This window comes from Pipra filicauda, unplaced genomic scaffold, assembly GCF_003945595.2.
Source record: "Pipra filicauda isolate LSUMZ 115617 unplaced genomic scaffold, ASM394559v2 scaffold470_size491443_pilon, whole genome shotgun sequence".
Lineage (NCBI taxonomy): Eukaryota > Metazoa > Chordata > Aves > Passeriformes > Pipridae > Pipra > Pipra filicauda.
Window position 1 is genome coordinate 330,123 of NW_024104610.1, and position 22,631 is coordinate 352,753.

The 22,631-nt window shown below is 41.9% G+C and overlaps 1 protein-coding gene across 4 annotated transcripts in view; it reads left to right on the forward strand.

Moving 5' to 3' along the window:
• Nucleotides 1–6,322: 6,322 nt before the first annotated feature.
• TEAD1 (TEA domain transcription factor 1) overlaps nt 6,323–22,631 on the forward strand; it is a 154,986-nt gene continuing 138,677 nt past the window's right edge. For all 4 annotated transcript variants that reach the window (XM_027714863.2, XM_027714851.2, XM_027714846.2 and 1 more), the window contains exon 1: nt 6,323–6,415. The gene's annotated coding sequence lies outside the window, so the exon portion shown is untranslated. The remainder of the gene's footprint in view (nt 6,416–22,631) is intronic.

Consider the following 22,631-nt stretch of genomic DNA (forward strand, 5'->3'; position numbering starts at 1 on the left):
GACAGAGGCAGGTGGTGCAGAGCTGGATGGGCTGCCACAGGGGCATGCTGGGACAAACTGACATGAGGAATGGGGTTTGTGTGTCCTTGGTGACTGGAAAAGGCCTCCTTAGAAATAATTCATTTTGGAAAGAGAGAAGTCTGGCCCCTTCCTCTCCCTGCAGAAGTCACCTGTGGAGTCATTCTAGTGAGATAAGTGGATGCTTGTGAAGGACCTAGTGCAACAGATCTTGCAGCAGACGGTGCTTTAAAGTGCTTTGAAATGTTCCTTGGATGTAGATTTTGAGCATGATCCAAAGGAAGCCTCTAACAGTACTTAGGTAGTTAAGATATCTTTTATTGTTATTGTTACTGTTATTTATTACTATTATTATTCATGTGTCTAGATAAGCATTAAGATTTCCCAGAATAGATACCCACCTAAAAAAACACTGAAATCAAAAGAAATTGGGTACTTAGATACTGAAGAGAATTAAAAATACCTGCACCTAACATCAAGCATCTAAATACCATTAGAAGCCTAGGCCAAAATGAAGAAAGGGAACAAAATACGCCATTTGCATATTAAGGAGTCTGAGAAATGCTCACAAACCTGAAATTTTTATGAATGAAAGAGATTCTTAGGGAATTTAAATGGGCAATTTTTTTTCTCCTTTTTCTCCCAGCGGAAAATGATGGTAACACCACAAAATTTGTAGTGCAAAATATATTTTTAAAAGCCCAGCCACACAAGTGGTTTTGACAGCAATTTGTTTCAATCAGTGGTGCTAGGAATTATTGCTATCAGTAGAAGGAATAGGCTGCTGTGCCTATATTGTTTGCTCTAAGGCAGGACAAGAGCCACACCATTTTGATGTTAGTGATTTCATCAATGGGGGAAATACTGGACTCTGGTCGTGTAATTTTAAAAGACTCTCAGTTCACCTTTCAAAATAAGCACCCGGGATTGTCTGAAATTATATATTTCCACTCTCTGTACTATTTTAACTCAGTTGGGCTCTGAGGCCGTGGTTCATATCCTGGCTTCCTTTTGACTCAATTATTGTAATTCATTATTAAACTGTTATTTGTTTTCATTCTTTACACTGTCTGCTGCTTTACAAAGTTCAGCAGCTAGATTTATAATATGGAGAGCTCTGTTCCATTACATTACAGCATCCCCATAGTATTTTTGTTGGCGTGTTCAACGGCACATTGATTTTGGTATTTAATTCTTTGCACACTATAGATTAACCCAAATCTGTGCACTGCTTTTAAGCATTTCCTGAGATTAGCGGTTTTCCTAATCTGAACTGCAATCCAAATATGTAGTTTTAAAATTCTTTCAGTGTTTGTAACAAAAACGCCGATTCCAAGTGTTGTCGAGCTTTGAGGTTCATTCCAAGTCCAAAATGGGGCTCTGGATCTAGAATTTCAGAAGACCATCTTGTTTTCATCTGCCAGTACTCTCTGGACAGAGAGTTTACTTATTCCTAGAGTTTGTGAGGAATTCTGTTAACCCTGTGTCTTTGGGTACTTTTTCATCTCTTAGGGACTTAAAAGCGTCATCTGGTTTTGGGAGGCTGGGATAAAACATGTAAGTTATGTGCCCTGTACCTAATGCCCCCTGCTATCAGTGGTCACATTAACGAAGACAAAAGTGGTTCCTATATGTAAACCACAGTCCAGCCTCCATCTTAAGTATGTTCACACTTGCCTGCACACCAGTCTCAATAGGACTTGCACTCAAAAGAGTATTTCACTGACAAATCAAGACTTGATAGTACTACAGACCTTTATTCTCTAATTGTGTTCTTTTGCTTGCTCTTTCTATCCTTCCTTACCTTACTCCTTTTGTGGTTAAGCTAATTCCCTTTCCTCACTGCCGCCTCCTGTTTCTACTACTTCTTATTTTTCTTCTCCTAAACTACGGTCTCCCTTGTTCTCCCAGCTCATTTCTCTTCAGCTGTTCTTTCTGCCCCACCAATTCTTTTTCTTTCTCCCTTCTCCATTTCTATCACCCTTTTTAAACTTTCTTTTCATTTTTCCTGCCTTCTTTCTGTAATCTCAAAAATTTCCTTCACTTTCCATTCTCTCCTCATTTCTGTCTCTCCTCTTTCCCAATCTCTCCCCCCCCCCAAGTCTTTTTATCAGCATCCATCGCTTGAATCTCATTCTTTCTCTTTCTTAACACATTTTCCCATATTCCCCACTTGTATGTCTCCTTTCTAGCTGAGATAAGCATTTGTCCCCAGGAAATGCCCCTGTCTGGGCTTGTCCCAATGTCCCTTTGTTTTCTTCAGCTTTTGTAGTTCTCTGCGCACCTGTGTGCCTGGAGAAGCCATTCATCAATAAACAGAGGGCAGGCAATTCATCAGAGAAATTTCTGTCTGTGAATGTACCTTCCTGCTTTATCCACAGGGCCTCCAAAGCCTATCCTTGCATGGAGGCAGTGGCTGGACTCACAGGCTGGATGACAGTGATTCTGTTTTTCCTCATCTTTACCCCATGTCGAAATGCACAGACCTCTCTCTCTCCCCAGCACACCATTTTTTCCTGCCAGAACTTCATGGGGATTCCAGGCATGTATTTTTTTTTAAGTGACTGCTAATAAGGTATGGCATGCCATGGCATGACATGACAACCTACAGGATATATGAGCCAAGAGGCAAGAAATACTTGATGGAGTTTCCCTACCTCAGTGTTCAGAGGATATTGGTTTTGTCTGGAGCTCTCTGGCCCACAGCTCTGTGCTCAGCAAGGGCCATGGTTTAGTCACCACACTAGTTTGCCGTTCACATTGGCCTCGGTTTTGGTAGTTTAATTGGTACGTACAGTTGCTTGTGAGCAAGATATTGTCAGGACTCAGCCTTGAGCTGAAAACTGTGGATTGTGGATGAACTTTTACACTGTGCTGATGGAAGACCTTCAGTCCTCCCCGGGCATTTGTTTTTGCATTTCTTCTACAGATGCACAGGGAGCATTTCTTCCTGTGAAGAACACCACTGTACAAAGTTTCAGAACCTGAGAAACAGTCTGAATTTTGTGAGCCTCCCCTGCTGCTAGCAGTTAACAGCAAAATATGCAGGTATCAGGTAAATTCAATTATTCTTCTAGAAAGTTCTGAATAGCAAAAGAACTACTGAACTGTCTGTCTGCAGATAGAGGCAAACAGCTGCAACCTGGTTTGAGTCTGATTTGTGTTCATCCACAATGATGACTGCAGAAACAATCCTCTTTTTTTTCTTTTCCACTAGGAGAGCATAATCCTACAAAATTTTCATCACTTCCATTTGTGAGAACTGCTCTAGGTAAGAAGTTTACAAACTCTATTTATCTATTCTCCAAAGATTTGCTACTCTCCCTCCACATGTGCAGAGCTATGATACCTTTTGGGCCCTGCACAGGCATAGAAGTTAGAATCAGTATTCTTCGTACTTTCTCTGCAAGCCTTAAGGAAAAAAAAAATCACATTCATTTAAAGACATTTCACATTTCTGTGCATGCAGTGACCATAGTGGAATAAGTTTAAGCCTAGTGACTAAAAAATCTATGGTATAGATGTTAGGGGGCAATGTTTTTTCCCATTTTTCTCTTCCAGCTTTGGAAAAGAGTCGGTAAACTTTAAGTGCACTCAAGAGACTATGGCTTTTGTGTAGACATCTGCAAAGTGATTGAATTTTACAAATTGTGCAGGCACTCAGACACTTATTAGACAATATTACTAGAGCTATTTGGAAAGAAAGAGTGGAAGAGAAAAGAAATTATGCATGTGTGAAAGGGGTTCCTTTAACCTACTTTGAGGAAGAAATTTTTCAGCCAGTGTGGAATGGTGTGGGGGAAAAAAATATCCTAAAATATGTTCATTTTTGCATTTTCGCAACCCTTTGACCAAGACCTGATCAAACTTTGGCTTTGTTTGATATTGTTGCTTCTCGCAGACTTTTTCTGTAGGGTTGAGTTTTAGCAGATTTCAGTCCATGTCATGTGTGTGACCAGTGGGAACCCTGCATCTGCTCACACTGCCTGTCACACACACTCTGTGCCTGGCCCACAAACTTGCAGCCTCTGTGTAAACTGCAGTGTGAGCTTTAAGTGGTTCGTTTTCAAGAGGCTCTTGGGTCAGTCACAGGCTACAACGATTTCTGTTAACAGCATAGCTGTCTTACAAGAGTGGCACCAGGAAAGCACCAGGGTGAGCTTGTTTCTGGTATTCGCAGAATGACATGCTCAGCATCCTCTCTCTAATGTCACACAAAGTAATATACAGGGCATTTATTGTGAATTCCACCAGCATATCATGAACTCACACGCGGTGTGAGCATGTTAATGCTGTCTGATGACACCGACATGTGGTTCTTCTGAGGTTGTAACGTGATTTTCCTGACATCTCCAGAAGCGACAGCCCTGCTGGGCAAACTTTCAAAGGTGGATAGAAATGTGTGTTTGCACATCAAAATAGGCAATTTATTTCACAAACAGGCACCAAGGTGTCCAGTTATCCATTTTGCTTATGCAAATACGAATTTTCACAAGCACAACAGCTGTGCCTGCCCTGACAATATTTCCATAAGGTAGCGGATTGTTAACTGAAGGAGATGTGCCTTGTGATGCTGCTTGGGGAGCGCTTCTGGGAGATGGGTTGTGCCAGTACAAGAAGGGCAAAGACAGTCCGAAGGCACTTCAGCTCACAACTGGAGTGGTGCAAAACTGGCATTGTGAAATCTGAAGCAGGGGACAGTTTTGTGAGAAAGGTCATGATCTGGATTCAGGGTGAAGAGTGTGGACCCCTGGACCATGCTATGTGTATGTCGATTTGATGTGTAATGTACACAAAGCTTTCCTGCTCATCCCATGCCCCAGAGCTCCCTTGGGCCCTGGGGTGCCGCAGTGGCCTTCTGGGCACACATCTGCGTTTCCTAAGGACTGGTAGGCGTTTGCACAGGGCTTTGCCGGAGCACCCAAGGGGTTGGATGTGCGAGCGTGGGAACGCTGGGCTTCCCAGGGGAGCCTCACGATCCAGCAGCGTCCAGTGCCCAGCTGGATGCCGTGGCCCATCGCAGACCCCTACTGCCGCAACTCCGCTGCAAAGCATCTCACGCCCTGTTGCGGACCCCGCTGCCGGTCCGTCGCAAGGCGCTGCAGACCCCGCCGCGGGACCCCGCTACGCAGCTCGGGCAGCCACCCCGGAGCGCGGTCCCGGTCCCGGTCCCGGTCCCGGTCCCGGTCCCGGTCCCGGTCCCGGTCCCGGTCCCGGTCCTGCACACCGTCCCCGCTCCGTGGCCGCGGGGCCCCCTCCCGCGGGCTCCCCTATGAGGTCAGCGCGGCGCGGAGGCCCCGCCCGCCGCCCCGCCCGCCCGCCCGCGGCCGCAGGGGGCGGCGGGCCGCGCTCCGCCCCGCGGCCGCCCCGCTCCCGCGTTCATTTCATTCCTCCCCTCATTCCGCGCATTCCTCGCATCGCTGGCGCCGCGCAGCCCGGCCGGGAGCCCGGCCCGCCCCGCCGCCGGCCGGGCAGCAAACTCATCCTCCGAAGGGCTCCGTCCGCCGGCCCGCGGCAACCTACGGCCGCGGTATAAATAGCCCGAGCGGCGGATTAAAAATAGGCGCGGGGCCATAAATAGCCGGGGCGGCCCGGGGGGCGGCGGGCGAAGTTTGCCGTCGGAGCGCGGCGCGCTGGCGGTGCGCGGAGGGGGCCGCGGCGCGGAGGTAAGAGAGGGGCCCGCGGGCGCGCTTTGTGCGGCGGGGCGGGGGGGACGGTCCCGGCCCCGGGGGTCGGCCCGAGGGGCCCCGCAGGTGCCGGGGGCAGGCGGGACTGGGGGCCGCGGCGGGGGCGGAGAGGGGGGGAGAAGTTGTTTCCCGCGGAGTTCCTGCCGCTGCGGGGCCGCGGCCGGAGCTGCAACAGGCGGCTGCCGCCCGCCCGCCCGCCCCGCTCCGCTCCCCCGCGCCGCCGCTCGCACTTAGTTGCCTGAGTCACCGCTCGGCAGCCGGGCGCGCACACACCGCGCACACACACACACACACAACACACGCACACAGAAGACTCTCTCTCTCTCCCTCTCGCACACGCACGCACCGATCCTTGGCATTTTTCACATTTTTTTCCCGCGAGCCGGCAGCAGCCCCGCGCTGGGCGCATAGGCTCGCAGCCCTCCGGAGCCATCCCCGGGCCTTGGCGCGGAGCTCCCGCTGGCCGCCGAGTTTCGCCTCCCTTTCCCTCTTTTTATTTTCCTCTTAAAAGATGAAAGAAGGAATGTCCCTTTTCGCTGCTTCTTCTCCTTCTCCAGAGCTGCTGCTGCTGCTGCTGCCGCCGCCGCTGCTGGTTAATTGCACATTCAAGTGGAAAATTTTCGGGAGTCAGCAGAAACATTGTATCCAAAAAAGACAAAGTCGCAGTTGCAGCAACACCGAGGAGCTTGTCCCTGGAAAACTTCCTTTCGGTAGGAACCGCAGAGGTTGTTTTTTTTTTTTTCCATTTCTCGGCGAGGTTTTGAAGAGCTCTATCGCACAGCTGTCCCCGGCGCTAGTGCGGAGGGCCGGTGGCAGCCTTTGTTCGCAGAGGAGCGCTTTCAAAGGAAGTACACTTCCAAGGGGGAGGGAAAAGTTATACAGTGCGGCTTTTGTACCCAAATTAAAACAAAGCGGCCCCCCCTTCACACAGCCAAACAAAACCAGCTAGGAGATATAAAGCGAGAGGAGGAGGAGGGGGGGGAAATATCTCTTATATTCACCAAGTTAAAAAAAAGTTTGCGCTGCTGCCTCTGCTGAACATAATCCTGGTCGTGATTTTTCTCCTCTTGAAATCTGTTTTAAGTTGAATGGTGTTACCAGTATAAAAATATTTATGAAACAATGAAATACCAGCCACCCACGTTTCTCAGGAGAGTTGTTAACTTATTAGAAACAAGTGCCTGCCTTTGATATGAAGAAAAGTGACCTCCAGAAGTGCTGGAAAGTTAGGGAGCAGTTCTGCCCTGCGCTTTCTGAATGTAAATGGCTCCCAGTATTTTTTAACTGTTCCTTGTTGAACACCATCTAGGAAAGAAAGGCCAAGAATCATCAGATTACCCTGGCGTTTTCTGATGTAAAATAGCATACATAAGAAATGTAAGCTGAAATGGCAGAGCCTCAGGGAAAAAAAGTACCTATGCAGTTGTATTCCTGTATTAAGTGAAGCATATTTGCTTTCCCTTCGTACTGATAAAGTTTAGAAGCACAATATGGGCAGTTAGCGGTTTTACAGAGCTGTCTAACCTGAATAATGGCAAACTTTGGAGCTGTATGGATAACATACTCTTTTCTCTAGCTGCATGTTCAGTTATTATGCAGTACATCTAATATGGAAATCTCTGTGGGAATGCCTCTTAGGAAAATTCATGTAAATAACTAAGTGCTACCTGCAATTGAATATGAAAACAAAAATGATTATAATTACATTAGGACTTAATTTAAAATTATGTAGGATTCTTCTTACAACCCTAGATTGGGAATGTGTGTCTGTAATGTATGATGTATTCTATCTCTATAAATAGTTGGGGAATACCATTACAGGATATTAGATTGTACTGATGGTAAGATGGTGCTATTAAAAATGACACAGACCTGTATATTAAATTACTTCTGGGGCTGGGGGAGAAGCTTGCATGTTTGTTTGTATATGTGTGTTTATATATTTTTATACACATGCACACGTATGCATCCTTTATTTGGGAATAGAAATACAGGAATTAATACAGTGGATGTCCCTAAAACACAGAATTGAAGATATTATAGTTGAGTCACATTCTGAACTTGCAAGTTTTCAAATCAACTTCTTGAAATTATTTTCGTTAAGGGTAAACTTTTTTGAGGTGCATTTATTTTCACCTTCATGGTAAAACATATCTTTTCAACACTGCACTGGTTTTTAATGAGGTCATAAGGCGTTTTTCTATGCCAGTAGGGCTAATTCTGCATTTCATTTGCTCTAGGTTTTTATCAGCTGACCAAGCAGAAATTTTGGATGCAAGGGATTTATTCCAATTTTTATTGTTAGTAACCTAGAAATACCTTTGGAAAGTACTTTATCGCTAAACACTTTAGGTGTATTTCGAGCATCGATGTTGCGTACACTGCTTTGGTGAAGTAAATATTATTAGCCTTTTAACCCAGGAGAGTGTAACAACAGCTCTTGAGATTCAAATTGTGGTTTTATATTCTGTACAGTTTCTTAGTCGGTGCTGAGTGGGGTGCACACGAGCAGTGAAGCAGAGGAAGAATTTTGATTTGACAGGAGTCTTAGTAAAGACAGACTGTGCTTAAAGGAGTTTTAATTAAACAGCTAGAAAAGAACAACAGAAACTTAATTATGAACTAGACCCGCCGTGAGTTTCCAGCTGAGAAATGATAGCGTATTGTGATGTGTGGGGATGTGTGAGCATGTGTGTAGCATGTTTGGTGTAATTTGTAGCTAGTTTTTTGTTGTTGTTGCTGCTGGACGGTGTAGTGGTTTTGGGTATCGTTAAAAGTGGTTTTTAGGCTTTGTTTGTCCATGCCTGAAAAAGTTAAGCTCAGCTGAGTCACATGCAGAGGAAAAAAAAAGATTTCTTCCATCTTTCTGTTGTAGATAATATTGTGAGCAAACTTTTAAGATATAGTACAGGCAATACTGTAATAAAAACTTCTGGAGCCGTAGAGAAATTCTGGTGTCTTTCACTTCAAAAAAAGTGAAAGGTAAAAATATGTAGTTGTGTATTATGATATAGCTGTCAGTTTTCAATCTATAAAGTAGGATAGTTACACTGTTGGAAGGATTTCACTAGAAGTAATCTGATTTTATTAGAAGGTGCCTAAGACCGTTTCCAAAACATGAAGATTTTGTGTACAGTTCTGAATGTGTGTATTTGGGAGAAGGTTACCTTCAAACATGTTATGAACTCACGTCCTCTGACTGTGTATACACATGCATACATCCCTCTTTCTGTCTGGTATTTCTTCATAACTCTAATATTAATGCTATATCTTTCCAGAGGTGGTTTAAAATCTGTCTTTCTATAGTGATTCCTTTATTTAAGGAGAAAATGTTTGCTGGATCCAATCCTTACTCAGGTTAAAGTGACCGGGATGACTCATAGGAATAAACATTTGCTGGATCAAATACTAAGATATTTACAGCATAGGCTTTATGTACGTGGTTAGAATGATATCTGATGTCTAAAGAAGGACATCTTTGATTAAAATGATTGTCAGTTTGACACACATACTTTTTCAAATTTTTGCACGGGGCTTATGTTCTGATTTGCTTGTAATCTCTCTAAAACTTGAAGGCAAATTTCTATTAACAGTTGATCACTCATTCCATTTGTACCCTTATTCATAGCATGTGTAAATATGAAGTGAGGGCTGACTTTTTAGAAATCTGGTCTGAATTCAGATTAATTCCATCAGCTTCATATGGCCTGTTGCAAGGTGGCATATTACGTTGGCTGTAATGAGGGTGCAAATTGACCCTTTGGAAATGATTTTGAAGTCCCCAGTTGATCAAAGGGACCTACTTTTTCATGGGAGAAATAGTACTTATTTCTGGGATTTGAGATTTAATTATGGTTTTGCCACCATGTTGCACTTTGCCATTAGCGCTTGCCACAAGTAGGAATGTTTTGTATTCCTAAACTACAGTCATTTACTATTAAAAAATAATTTAAATGGGTTCTCAACAAAATTTTAGAACTTTGAAGAGGTAAATCATCTCCCTGAAAGCAAGGGCTGCTAGAGGGTTTGTGATAGTTTATGCAAGTACCGTATAATTTAAATTGCATCCTGTGATATATGAACTGATTAATGGCATTATTTATTGTAAAGCCAACCGACTCTAAGCCATGATGAAGACACAGTTTTAGAAGAAAAATCTCTGCAATAAATTCCCACTTTATTACCATATCTTGCTCTCTGTTCTTGCACAAAACTCTTTTTGACTTTTGCAAGTGGAACAAGGATGGAATAATATTTCCTGGAATAATTCTGTGCTTGGTTTTAACGATTGCTCATTTCCAAAACAGAAGAGAGTGAAAAGTTGCAGACTTCAGTCCTTTGAGGCAGCATCTTCAAATCTGATCCTCAGATCTGTCACATAAAATTCAGCTACAAGTTTTCTGATTTAATACACCAAACTTCTCCTGTTTTTGTATGAAATCCTGATCCCGCTGCAGTCACTGGTTTATCTCGTTATTGGTAAAGCCAAAATTTCTCACTGTGTTGATGCAGATTCAGCAACTTTTATACTATATCAGCTTATTAACGTTCCACCAGAACTATATTAATTTTCAAATAGAGGGATTGAAGTCAAAATCTGTCTCGTAACAACTCATTTGAGACACTCTACCCAGGAAGTCTATGAATGTCTCAAAGAGTAACGCATCATGTGCTACATACCCTTATTTGTTAGATGAATTTTTGCACATACGTCGAGAACGCGATGAAAATCCGTGGAGTGCCTAAAGGGTTTGCAGACACTTGCCCGGTTGGCGCAGGGCTGTGACCTCTTTTCCTCGTCCCTCCAGCCTGTGCCTGGTTTGTCAGAGCCAGCCCCGTCTGAGTTTGGCTCCCGTCCAGCCGAAGGTATCACCTACAACTTTTTGTTCATTGTCTTCTGCTCATTGTTTACCGGAACAACGTGATTATTCCCTCAGCATCCTGTTGTACCTTTGCAAATGGCCTTCTTGGGTTTCCAGCTCCTAGTAGCTTTTCACTAAACTTTTGGGTCAGAGTCAGTCTGGGCAGCAGCAGGAGCGTGTGAGCACAGAATACAAGTTTATTTGCTAGCAGGTCAGGAGGTAGAATGTGAAATCTCAGCGTGCTGGGAGGGGGAAGGGAAGGAAAGTCTAGGATTATGTGTAAAACTATTAAAATGCTATTGACTGGGAATCTAAAACAATGACGAGTGCTGTTGTTTTTACAGATACATGAACTGAAAACTGCTGCTAATGATGGGAAATGTTAATTATGTGAGAACATATTGAACTTATATTCTCTGGCATGAACTTTTTTAAATGCATCAACTGTGCTGCCTTTTATGCGCACAGCTTTCTAATTATCATAATTCAGTACAGCTCTGGCTTTTGGAAAGAGTTCAAGTGCAATCTCAACTTAACATGAAAGGAGGTTGTTTTTTTTTTCTTTCTTTTTTAACTGAGAATGTTCAAGAACAATTTGAAAAGATAATCTAAAAATGCTACATATTTAGCTGGGTATAAGTCAGAAAGTAAATATGTTCCCATAGCTGCCTATCAAAGGAGAACAGATTATTAGAACAGAAACTTGTCTGTTTTTCTTATTATGTCTTTCACACTCCTATAGAACACAGCCAAAAGCACATTTTCATAATTGAATACCATAGACACATCTACTATATATTGATTGACAGTAGTTTTTTATTTTGTCAATTTTTTTAAATGATTGAGTGGATTACTGTGTTGTTATGAAAAGATTTTTTGCTCAAATACTAAGTAAAAAAGATTTCATTTTCTTAAATGAAGCAGGAAGACAACTTTCTTGGTTCTTTTGGAATTAACCAATCATGTTTCTGTAACATATTCAAGTCCCATTCTAAATGGTCCTTACTGGTCAGTATTCACACCTTGTCTTGGTGGAGCTTGAGGGGGTTGTAAATATCAGGTCTTTCTAAAGCTCTCAGAAGTGGTTTGGTTTTATTTTTGTCCGTTGTTTTGGTTGTTGGGTTTTTTGTTTGTTTGTTTGTTTTTTGAGGGGAAAAGAAATTTCATTTAACTTGCACTTGAATTATCCTTTCACAGGTTTTCTTTTTTCCCCTGTATGTGATCAAATTGCTCGTTTCCACATCACACCCCCCACAATTTTTTGTCTTTTCCGTTACTACAGTACATGCTACATTTCTGAAATGCAGAGAAAGCCCCAGTGAAACAAAATGACTTCATTTGAGCTGGCACTTAAGAGCAGAATTCACTTCCATAGTGCTGAAATAAAAGAAGCCAAGTGTTTTAAATAGCCACTCCCCTAGGCCAGAGTGTTTTTAGAAAAGCTCATTGTCTAGATTTGAGCTGTAGCAGTATGCCTGCCTCTGTTAAATCTCCTGATCCAGACAGCTCGATTTCTAAAGTTGACATCTGGTTTACTCTTTGTTCACCTGTTTAAAAAAAAAATGCAAATAGGCGAGTGTGCCATTGCCCTAGAGCTCTGCAAAAAAATAAAAATGCTGTTGACAGTTTGTCAAATAGTGCTTCCAGTCTAAGACTGCAGTAGCCTATTGTTATGCCAGCAACAGGCAACAGAAGTTGTGGCACCATATGGCTAGTATATGCTTCAGATAAGCTATCTGTTAATTTAGCTTATCAGCAGCGTTTTGATATGCTTCGTGTTTGAATCGCCAACCGGTATGGCCTTGGGTATTTTTGGTGCCAAATTATTCCTTAACATTATAGACATCACAATTATTCCCTTGGTGGAATCTCTCACCAATCAGTCACCTCATGGTGCTGTGAACAGCGGTGCTTATTTTTGGAATTAGCTCGCATGTTTTTTTTACATGGTTGTCTTTCTGTTGGGAGATTATAATTCAGGAATGACATTTTGGTTTTGAGGGGAGAAAATGTCAGAACAGACTTTGGAAGAAAAGGTGAATTCATAGAGGTTTAGTGGATTAAAGCCTCTATTATGTGTATCTCAATTAAAAAAATATGGTGATTGAGGACTTTTAATTAATGAGAGGGAGGAAATTTTTTTCACAATCTATCACCACCATGCATACATACCTTTTCATCCTAAAGCTGGCTTACAGTTTAAAATAAAAGGCAAAACCCTGTAAACAGTTTCATTTTCCACATCCTTGGTTTTACCTTTATTCTTTCAAAAAATTAACCTTTAACAACAGTTGTGTCCCTATACCTGCTGTCAGCCGATCTTTCAAGATTTTTTTTGTCCTGCTTTTTCCACAATCAACTGAAAGCCTTGTAGAAGACTTGAAGATTCAATGGAAGTTCCTTCATCTTCCCCTTACCCCTGCCTTTCTTTGACTGTAATTATTTTGTAGCAGGAAAAGTCTTGAGCCATAAATACAGTCTTCCATTCAATGCCTCAGTGGTGTCCTGAGGGTTGGGTCTGCCCGCATTGCTCTCTGACCTTGCAGCACATTCCGCTGTGTCTTCTGCCCTACAGGCTCTGTCTTGCTGCTTCTTACAGGGCACCACAGCTGTCCCTGGTTGCCTGGACCTTCCTCTTTCCTTGGGTATGCACGGAGTTGCTCTTGGGCAGCACTTAATTTGGCTCTGCTTCCTTTGGGCCATGGTGACTTTGTTTCCCTCCTTTTGCAATCCATCTTGCCAGGTCCTCCTTATCCTGTCTCTTGTGTGCTGCTGCTCACGGACATGGTGTCACTGTTGGGTCCCTTTACCCATTGCTGTTGCCTGCTGCATCCTTGCCCTGGCTATTGGAAAGAAAGGAACAATTGTTCTTGTCATGTCTTTCATGTCCAGGATCCTTAATGGCCAATAGAAGGACCAGATTCTCTCTCAAAGAAATTTACAGTCATCTTCTAAATCTATTTGCTGACACCACTTTTTTAGTAATGAAAGGAGGTCAAAGAGAAGTAAATTTTTCTCCTGTCTCTTTGGAACAGAGAAATATGACACTCTGAACAGTGGCCATTCTTTAACATCCCACTGAAGTCCACCCAGATGAACTGCCTGGAAAAAGGCAGGAGCTGATGGAGCACTCAGGGGCCAACCAGGTGGGCAGTGAAGTGAGAGGTGATGTTCCCACCTTGCTGCTCTGCCTGATTTTACATTGACACCTGCGGAAAACAAGAAATGCTTCCTGCCCTTGCCTTGGCATCTGAGGCTGCTAAGAGGTTTCCAGTTTCTCTACAGGGACATGAAATGTGAGCATCTGTCCACTTACACCTGGTTTGGGGGTCACCTCAAATTTTAAATCTGTTTTAAATTCAGATTTAGAGTTCAGGTCTGTGGTGTGACTCATGCAGTTTGATGATAATAACGTTTTTTGGCTTCTGGCTCATTGCAGATTAGACCTGTAATCTCTCAATCTGTTGTGATTAGGGGGAAGGTAAGCAAAGGAGCTGGCAAAGGACAGGTGTTCAGACTTCCAGTTCTCTGAGGCATGTGTGCATCTTTCTTATAAGTAATTTCTAAGTGCTTAACTGTGAGAGGCAATTTTCAGTCCACTAATGTATCTAGTTATCACCCATAATGAGTATGGTTGTCTTCAGATTGATGGGTCCATTTAAACATGACAAATCTGTTTATTTGGTACAATAAGATGCATCTTTCAAATGGTTGGGGGGAGCTGATTGAACTTCAGAACCTGTGAAGTTTTAGTTTATTTGGTGTCTGCTTGACTTGGCTTTACTAGTGTTTCATTGGTTCCAGTCATTGCTTTGTGATAGGAAATCCATGGCTCTGAATAATGTGCATTTTGCTCTTTAAATTGACTGTTACTTATGCATAGCAATTTCTTGCTGTGTTTCTTGGCGTATTTACTATATGCTTACTGACCAGTTGTAGATAAGCTGCTGAAGGGGCACATTTGAAAGACAGTTTTAAATGTGTGGTTTCCTATGCAGATTCACTTTAGCCTCTAGTGTTAATAATAATTTTTGCCAGTGAAACAATGACCCATAAATAACTTTATCATCCAGAATCTCTAAAAACAATGCAAAGAAGTCCAAAGGGTAGTATAATTATTATAGCTCTTGGTTGCTTGGAAAATTAACTAATATTCTGGCCTCTGAGATTTTGGAAACAAATTAAAGAACCCTTTTTAAGGTAGCAGGCTGCTTTTAATGGTTCTTCTGTATTAAGGAGAGTACAGTATTGTAGGTTATTTATTTCTGGGCATGCAGTACAGGGTGAAGAGCCTGCAATTCAGCTAGCAATGCCTCTGTGCCCTGAGGTAAACTCTATTTCACAAAGGGAATTTTGATTATGGTCTACTGCTCTGTAGCATAGTGGAGGCTTCAAGAGGCAAGTGGTAAATGCTACCAAAGAAAAGCTGGATTGGAGCCACTGACGTCATCTAAGTAAATCTGCTGTAGGACTATAGCCATAAAATGACTGCCAGCCACTGAGCGCACTTTGGCCTTTTCTTGTCAAGTGTTTTAACTGCTGGTTTTTTCTTTTCCTTTTTTTTTTTTCTTTTTTTCTTTTTTTTCCCCCTCCGAGCAAGATGCATTTTGGTTTCTTTTTTTCCTTGTGCTAGTTGTGCACACGGTGAAATATAGAAATGCCAACATCCCCCTCCGTCCCCACAACACTGCACAGAGCGGGTGAGTGGCTGCAGCTCGCAGTTCAGAAATTAAAAAGTAAACCAGTACTTTTCCATACGTGAGCCTAGCAGAATTCAGCCTCCATCACAAGCTATTTTTTTTAGGTGCAAGAGCCTGGCAGTTCAAGTTACAGCATACTGATGAGATTTGTGTGGTGGGCAAAAAGCATTTTGATGCACTGGAAAGGCGTGCTTCCCTCTGGAAGAGCTAAATGCATAAAAAATGGCTGGGTTTGAATTCTGAATTAGCACAAAATGCAGGTGTGTGTGTGTGAGCAGTGTTAGTCATTGCTTTAGGACTGACCTCGGCAGTTTCAGTCACTCCTGAAACAAAACTTTCCAGTTGTTTCAAACACCCGAATATATTGTTACCGTCTTTGATGGTACTTTTGTACACGACTAAAGAAACCAGGTGCATTAACAATAGCAACTCAAGGATGCATTGATTAGTACATAGCAGTCATATGTGTACCTAAGGGCATATCTAAAATATCCCAGCTGTCCTCCACTCGAATTTCAGCTGTATCAGGGTTGCAACGAAAGTACTCCAGTTTTTGACAGTGGATTTTTAATTCATTGTCAACATTCTCTTGAAATGAATTTCCAGGAAGTTTAACATGCCTTTTTTTTTTTTTTTTTAAACAGAGTTCACTCTAAAACACATTTATAATTATTAGCCAGAGTGTCCCACGAGAATATTCGTTTACTTGATTTATGCACTTTTTCTTTTTTACTTTAAAATAGAAATTAAGCATCACTGTTTTTGAAGTTTGAGTCTTATGATCAGAAATATATTAAAACCAGTATCTTATCCATGAATCATTAGATGAGTCAGTTCCTGAAACCACTACAAGCCTCACAGTTCTTGGCTTCGGCTGAAAGCAGGAAATCCAGGCTTCAATAACTTCCTTTCCCAGTACTGGCTATAGCAGCGTTAGTGGTTAGTATATGCTGCTTTTGTAAGCAATAGGAAGATGTATGTCTGAGGAACAAAGGCACTCAAGTCAATTTGCTGAAACTGTTTATAATTTGTGGTCTTGATTTGAATGTCAGGATACATTGGCATATACTACATTCTGTGCTGCAGTACATTTTCCAGCAGTGATATTCAGAATATGAAATAGAGGGAGCACATTATGGCACAATTCTTGGACAAAACCCATCTAATCAGTTTTCCAGAGAACAGGAAGATATTTTAGTGAAGTCATCCAGCTCCTAAAGACTAATGGGAACGAGAGCTGAACACATAGGAGTGAATTTAAAATGTTTATTTAGCAGTTAGTTTGTCTTATGCTTGTGCAACAAACTATTTTTATTCTGTTTCAGTGCTCCAAAAGGACTTGAAAAAAAAAAAACCCAACCCAAACTTGGAACTTGTAAAATAAAAACACATGATTTGTTTTTCAGTCTCCTTTTTTGTAGTGAAAACTTTCTGCCTCCTCATAATCAAGGACACATTGATTGTCTCTATGTCAGTGGAGCACTGTTGGCTGCAGAATCTGTCCTTTAAATGTGGAGTGCCTGTACACTATGACGTCTGTGCAAGAGGATGCACTATTTACCTTTTTGAGCTAATGGGGCCAGATTCAGGCTTGGTACAATGTTGATCTTAATGTGTTTACACCTGGAAAGTTTACAACCCTTTATTTTTCTTAAATATTTTGAAAGATAATTTGGTATCTTATTTGGTTAAATTAACTCTCTAATTAATTAGCAGCACACAAAAGCCAAACCCACCTTCTTTAATAACTTAATTAAAATTCTTTTTATTCTTCCCTCCAAAACATCTTTTGTTTTTAACAAACTAGGAAGAGCAGGAATATCAAGAGCAATAAATTAGTAGACACCACATTTAAAAAAAAAAATCTTTTGACAGCACTGGTTAAACTGTATATACAGTATTGATAAAAAACAAGTACAGAGCTCTCCATTTAAACAGGCAGAATGATTATTGCACATCAGGCAACAACACTTTTTGTAATAGATAAGATGTGAAATTGCTTTAATAAAGCAAGCTACAAGTTGGATTCTCTGTTATCTGGTGCAGTTCAGTGTGGTAAGTTGACCTTAGTGTAATGGTGAGCCCCTACATTGTGGAGACTGGTATCCATAACAGAGACTTTTGCCACCCCCTCCCCCTTTCTGTGCAACTCCATGCCCACGGAAAGACATAGAGAGGGTCAATGCCTTGCTCAGGCAAAGACATTGGAGCCTTTGAGGGGCTATTTTGAGTTGTGGGTGAGGTTGCCCGTCGGGGAGATGAAGAGGCTCTCTCCTGATTGTCAGGCTGGCATCAGCATGGTTTTCATGGGCTCTTCTTCCCCACAGTAGGGCTGGTAACGTCCATCCAGGGAGAGGCCACTGGATGTGTTTTGTCATAGTGGCACAGTGCCCGAGGTGGGTTGCTGAGACTTTTGGCGTGACGGTGAGCATCCAAGCAAGCTGCTTTGTGAATTCTGTGGGATCAGGGTTTCCCTTAGAATATTTAATGGGATGCTAGTGGACCATAAAGGTGCAGAGAGCATTTAAAAAAAATCAAAACCAGGATAACTGGTCCATAACTGCAATTCTCACAAGCACCAGCTTCTGTGGTAGAGGAAGTTTGTAGAGATCTCCAGGTACCTCCTGCTCTGCTTCTGAGGGCAAGTCTGTATCAGGCTGTGGAGCTCAGTACAGAGTCACATTGCAGACAACCAGAGATCTGTGCCATCAAGCTTGTGCAGTGCAGAGCATCATGTGAGCAGAGTGGCTTGGGCTTAGCACAGGGTAGCTATATGAACAGTGAGACTGTTTTGGAGGCAAGCTGGCTTGTCTCACCCTGCCTCCTCCGTCACGTATGAAGAAGGAGCATCTTCTCCTTTGGAAGAAGAGCTGGATGCTTAGGAGACTCCCGGGAAGGCATGCATCATTTCTTCCTTTCTCTTGGCTAGTTTAAGTGGTGCTTGATTCACAGATGCTGTGCTGGAGCACCAGCTGTTTATGCACACAGGAGAAGAAGCCTCAGTCAGGTGTGTTCCCTCTGCTCTGGAGAGCCAGATGCTGATGCTTTAGGGATTGCAGTGTTCAGCATCACACCACCTATTGTGGATTTAACTTACTACATTGTAATTAACTTCTTGTAATAACAATAATTATAATAATTAACTTACTAAAATAACAAGGATGTTCTTCATGCTGCTTCTGCATGCTGATTCTGGGACAGAAATCTTTCTTCTTTCTTGTTTTCTGTGTAAGGGAAAACGTAAGGACTTGAGCAGTGGAGAATAGCAGTGGCTTTTCACGGGATCAAAGCATATGTAAAAGGCATTGTTCCTGTTTGTGATCATATGAAGTGCAATTTTCTATTAATTAACGTTAAACAACGGATTGTTTAAGAACAAAGGAAAAAACCTTCAAGTGGAATAAGCATCTAAAGTTTAGAAGCAGGTTATAGTTGGGCTTGATTTAATTTTTTTTCCCTTGCAAAGAAATGTAAATGATTTAATATTGCCTTTCTAGTTGAACAGTCCTGAATATGGGAATTGTAATGCATAAGATCTGGAGATACATTTTGATCAAGTTCATACACTTTAAATGTGTATGAACTGAACATCTTTGTGTTGCTATCGATCAGAGAGATGTCCTGTTGCTCTAATGTGGATTTTGGTTTGGGATTAGAGGCCTGGGGCTTTGAATTGCTTGCTGTCTGTAGACCAAGTCATCAGTGGCTAGTGATTGATTCATTAATTAAAATCAATTTAAATGGATTTGTAAGCCTCATGTAACAGATTATCTTATTAACAGCATGAGAAAGGCACTGTGATCTGCAAGGAATGTGTAGCTTTAGACAAAATAAAGCACGATTTTATGGGAGAATTTAATGAATTGCTGTTGCTGTAAGTGATCTATGCAAATGGAAGAGCCTTGCTTAAATTCTACATTAAACAGACTCTTCCTGTTGAACATGGTTTTTTTTATTATTATTTTTTTGAGCCTCCTCCAAAAGACTTGACTTTAATTGCATGTGTGTGTGCATGCCTGTGTGTGTGTTTCTGTACATATTCATGGTCACAATGACACGTTAAGTATTGTCGAGTTTCTGATATATTCTGGGTTTGGAGATTTTTTTTTGTTTTGTTTTCTGTAGCATCTCCCTGACCCTATTCAAAAATATCCACGACGGGGAAAATAATTTTCTAAATTACTGAAAACAAAATGACAGCAAGAACATTTAATGCTCTTTAATCCACGGCCTGCTCAGCCGTGCTGTCTGGAGGAGACACTTTGGACAGCTGGAGGGGCCAGGCGGGCAGAGGGGAGTTCTGGCAGAAGTGAAAGTGTTGAAGAGGTGGCAATAAAAGCTTTCCTGGCCGGGAGAAGGGAGGCTTGTCTGTCATCCTTGCATTCGTTTTGTAACTTCTTTTTAGACCAAGATGTAAGTGGATCCAAGTCATTGCAGGCATCTGTATGTGTATTATTAGGCTCTGTGATCAGGCCTCAAGAATATCTAAGCCAAGGTACCAGTAAAATCAATGGGAATTTTTAATTTATTTTCAAACAGAGCAGGGTTGCCTCCAAATCATAGCCTTGCCCACAACTTTTCAGTAATCTCAGTAACATGTGTGCTCCATTGTGATTTATTACTCAGATTTCTACAGGAGAGAAGATTTTAATTGTGGGTGCTACATTGTAGCATCACTTTACACCCTTCTTCCCTCATTTGTGCTCCCTGTGCATTTGTGATTAGGGAGCACAGTGAATTAAATTATGAGATCACTTTTCCGTTTCAATTAATCTAGTTTCACTTCATTTCCTCTGCTGTATTGAAGAAATGGAAGAATATCAACTGAAAAATTGTAATGAACTTCTTAAAAAAAAAACCCTGACAAAGCAAAATCACAACCATCATATAGCCCTGAGTTGCCTTCGAGACATCATCCATTCAACGTGTAAAAAATTCTTCAAAGCAAAGCACTGTTGATGAGCTTTGTTTGTTAAATAATCTTACTGTCATTGGCAGTATAGATTACAAATCTTTAACCAAAAGAGGTTCAAAACTGCATTAACATGGTAAAACCAGTTGTAACCGCATTTTGGTGAAATTAAATGCACTGCCTGAGATGTGAGGAATTTGCCATGGTAGAAGCCTTTTTTTCCTGCCATGGTAGAAGCCTTTTTTTCTGCCATGGTAAAAGGCTTTTTTCCTCGCTTGTGGAAAATCAAACAAGGTGTTTGGGAGATGCAAATCAAACAAAGTCCTACTCTTATTTTAAAATATTGCAAACAAGCTGGGTAGTGATGTCCAGTCTGCTCCATAGTTATCTCTTGGTATTCTTTGAGTCCTGACTGTAGGGGACAGGTGATTTGCCTCACCATGCATGTGGGCATGTTGCCAGCCTGTTGCCTGCTAATGACTCCAGTAAGAAATTTGGAGAACAACTTATAAGTGCACAAGGAAAGTGCAAACTATCAAAACAGCAGCTCTCGGTGCTCCTTTTGGTGTATACCTTCCACAGAGCCTGTGATGGCTTCTGCACTGTCCCTTTCCTTCTCTGAGTCTGTGGTAGGTGCAGATGTGTAAGTGTGGAGGTTTGTGGCTGTGTCCTGCTGGGTCACTTGAGCCTGGGAACTTGGAAGCCAGCATTGAAATTCTGGGCGTGACGAGTTATTTCATCCTGGACACAGCCCTTGAAAGCAGGGAGAAAGTTCTTCTTGCCCTGACTTACATTAGCTCTTACATTAGTGTGCCAATTTGAAATTAGAGTAGTCACGTAATGATTACTTATTTTGTGAACCCCTTGGTTTGGAAAGGAGCAAGGAGACTCCTGAACTTAAAAGAAATATGCTGAGTTGCAGCATTTTCTTGAAAAAGAGAGAAGAGAGTAAGGCTGGTGTGTTGCTTTTGGCTGGGATAGAGTTAATTTTCTTTATAGTAGCTGGTGTGGGGCTGTGTTTTGGATTTGTTGGCTGGGGTTAAACCACAACAGCAGGACATAGGCAGCATATAGACCCCTCAAAGCAGCAAACTTGCAGAGAGGTAGTTCCAAGGTGGCAGACATAGGCCATGACTAGTACCCCTCTCCTCTAGTACTGAGTAGTATGTGCAAGTATAGTCCTTTCCTTCAGCTGCTTCATCTTACATATCCAATCCCTCAGTTGTAGAGCCACAATTTCAATTAATTGACTTTCTTCAGTTGAATTTCTACCGTAGAGTTCTGGTTAAAAGGAAGAGGACATTGGTGACTAGCTTTTAAATAGCATACTGCATAACCCTGCCATTATGACTTCAGGGAATATTTTCCATTCTGCTTTTGTCTATAATGTGAATCTTAGTAACATTTGTCTTGTATTAAGGCTGCAAAGTTGTTTTTTGGTTTGTTTTTTTTTAATGTATTTTACAAACCTTGTGAAATGTTTTTTATTCTTCCAAATTATAAATAGTTCAGTTGGCTCATCTATCCCTTTTGTAAGCACATGATTTTTTTGTAATAAGACATAGTTCTGGGGCAGTGTTGTACGAATGCAATTGAATTGTACAGGAATAAAATTTCCATGGTGTTCCATGAAGGTCAGTGGTATGCAATTAATTGGTGGACTGATGACAGGTGCTGGGTGGGAAGTGTTGCTGCCCTAAACACTAAATATAATAATTAAGCTCAGGGGCTAGTATTAAAAGCATGGAAGAGACATGACTCTCATTAACACAGAATTTGTGCTGTTATTTGTTATAACAAAACTATGATAGATATAGATTCGTGGCTTAATGTTATGGTTGCCATTTATAGCTTGTGACAGACACAAGGAAAGTGTCTGTTCTGCACCTTGGAGGATGGGGTCCTAAGTAAGAGGACCATGTACTTAATTTGTGGCTAAATTTTTGGTGCGTGGTAAGCCAGTCTTACTAAAGAAAGTTTCTAGTTATCTGTGTATTCAGAGGAGAGAGCTGTGTGCCTTTGAAGGCTTCCTGAGGGAGGTCCTGGCTGTCCACCCTCCGTGCCTGAGTTAAGGTGGATGGCATCTACCTTAGTAGGTGTAGTAGTTTCCTTGGTTGGGGGTAAAGCTGTCATTAGGTATGGAAATTCAGGGGTGGATTTGAGCATCTCAGTCTTTTGAATGCCCAGGTTATCTCTGCCTGTTTTATACAGTAGCTGCCCTTTGCTGGCCTGATGGAAGTATCGCTGGGCAAAGAAGAGGGGAAACCTTTGCAGAGTAAGGAAGAATGTGTGTTTGAAAGCTGCCTAGTTTAACTGCACCTGCAAGCTCTTTGGTTTTTCAGGCTCAGCAAAGTATTTTCTGTTTTACCTGAGGATATTTAGAAAAACTATAAGAAACAATCAAAACGTTAATGTTTATTTTCCCCCTCTTCTAAAATGCAGTCCTGTGAGT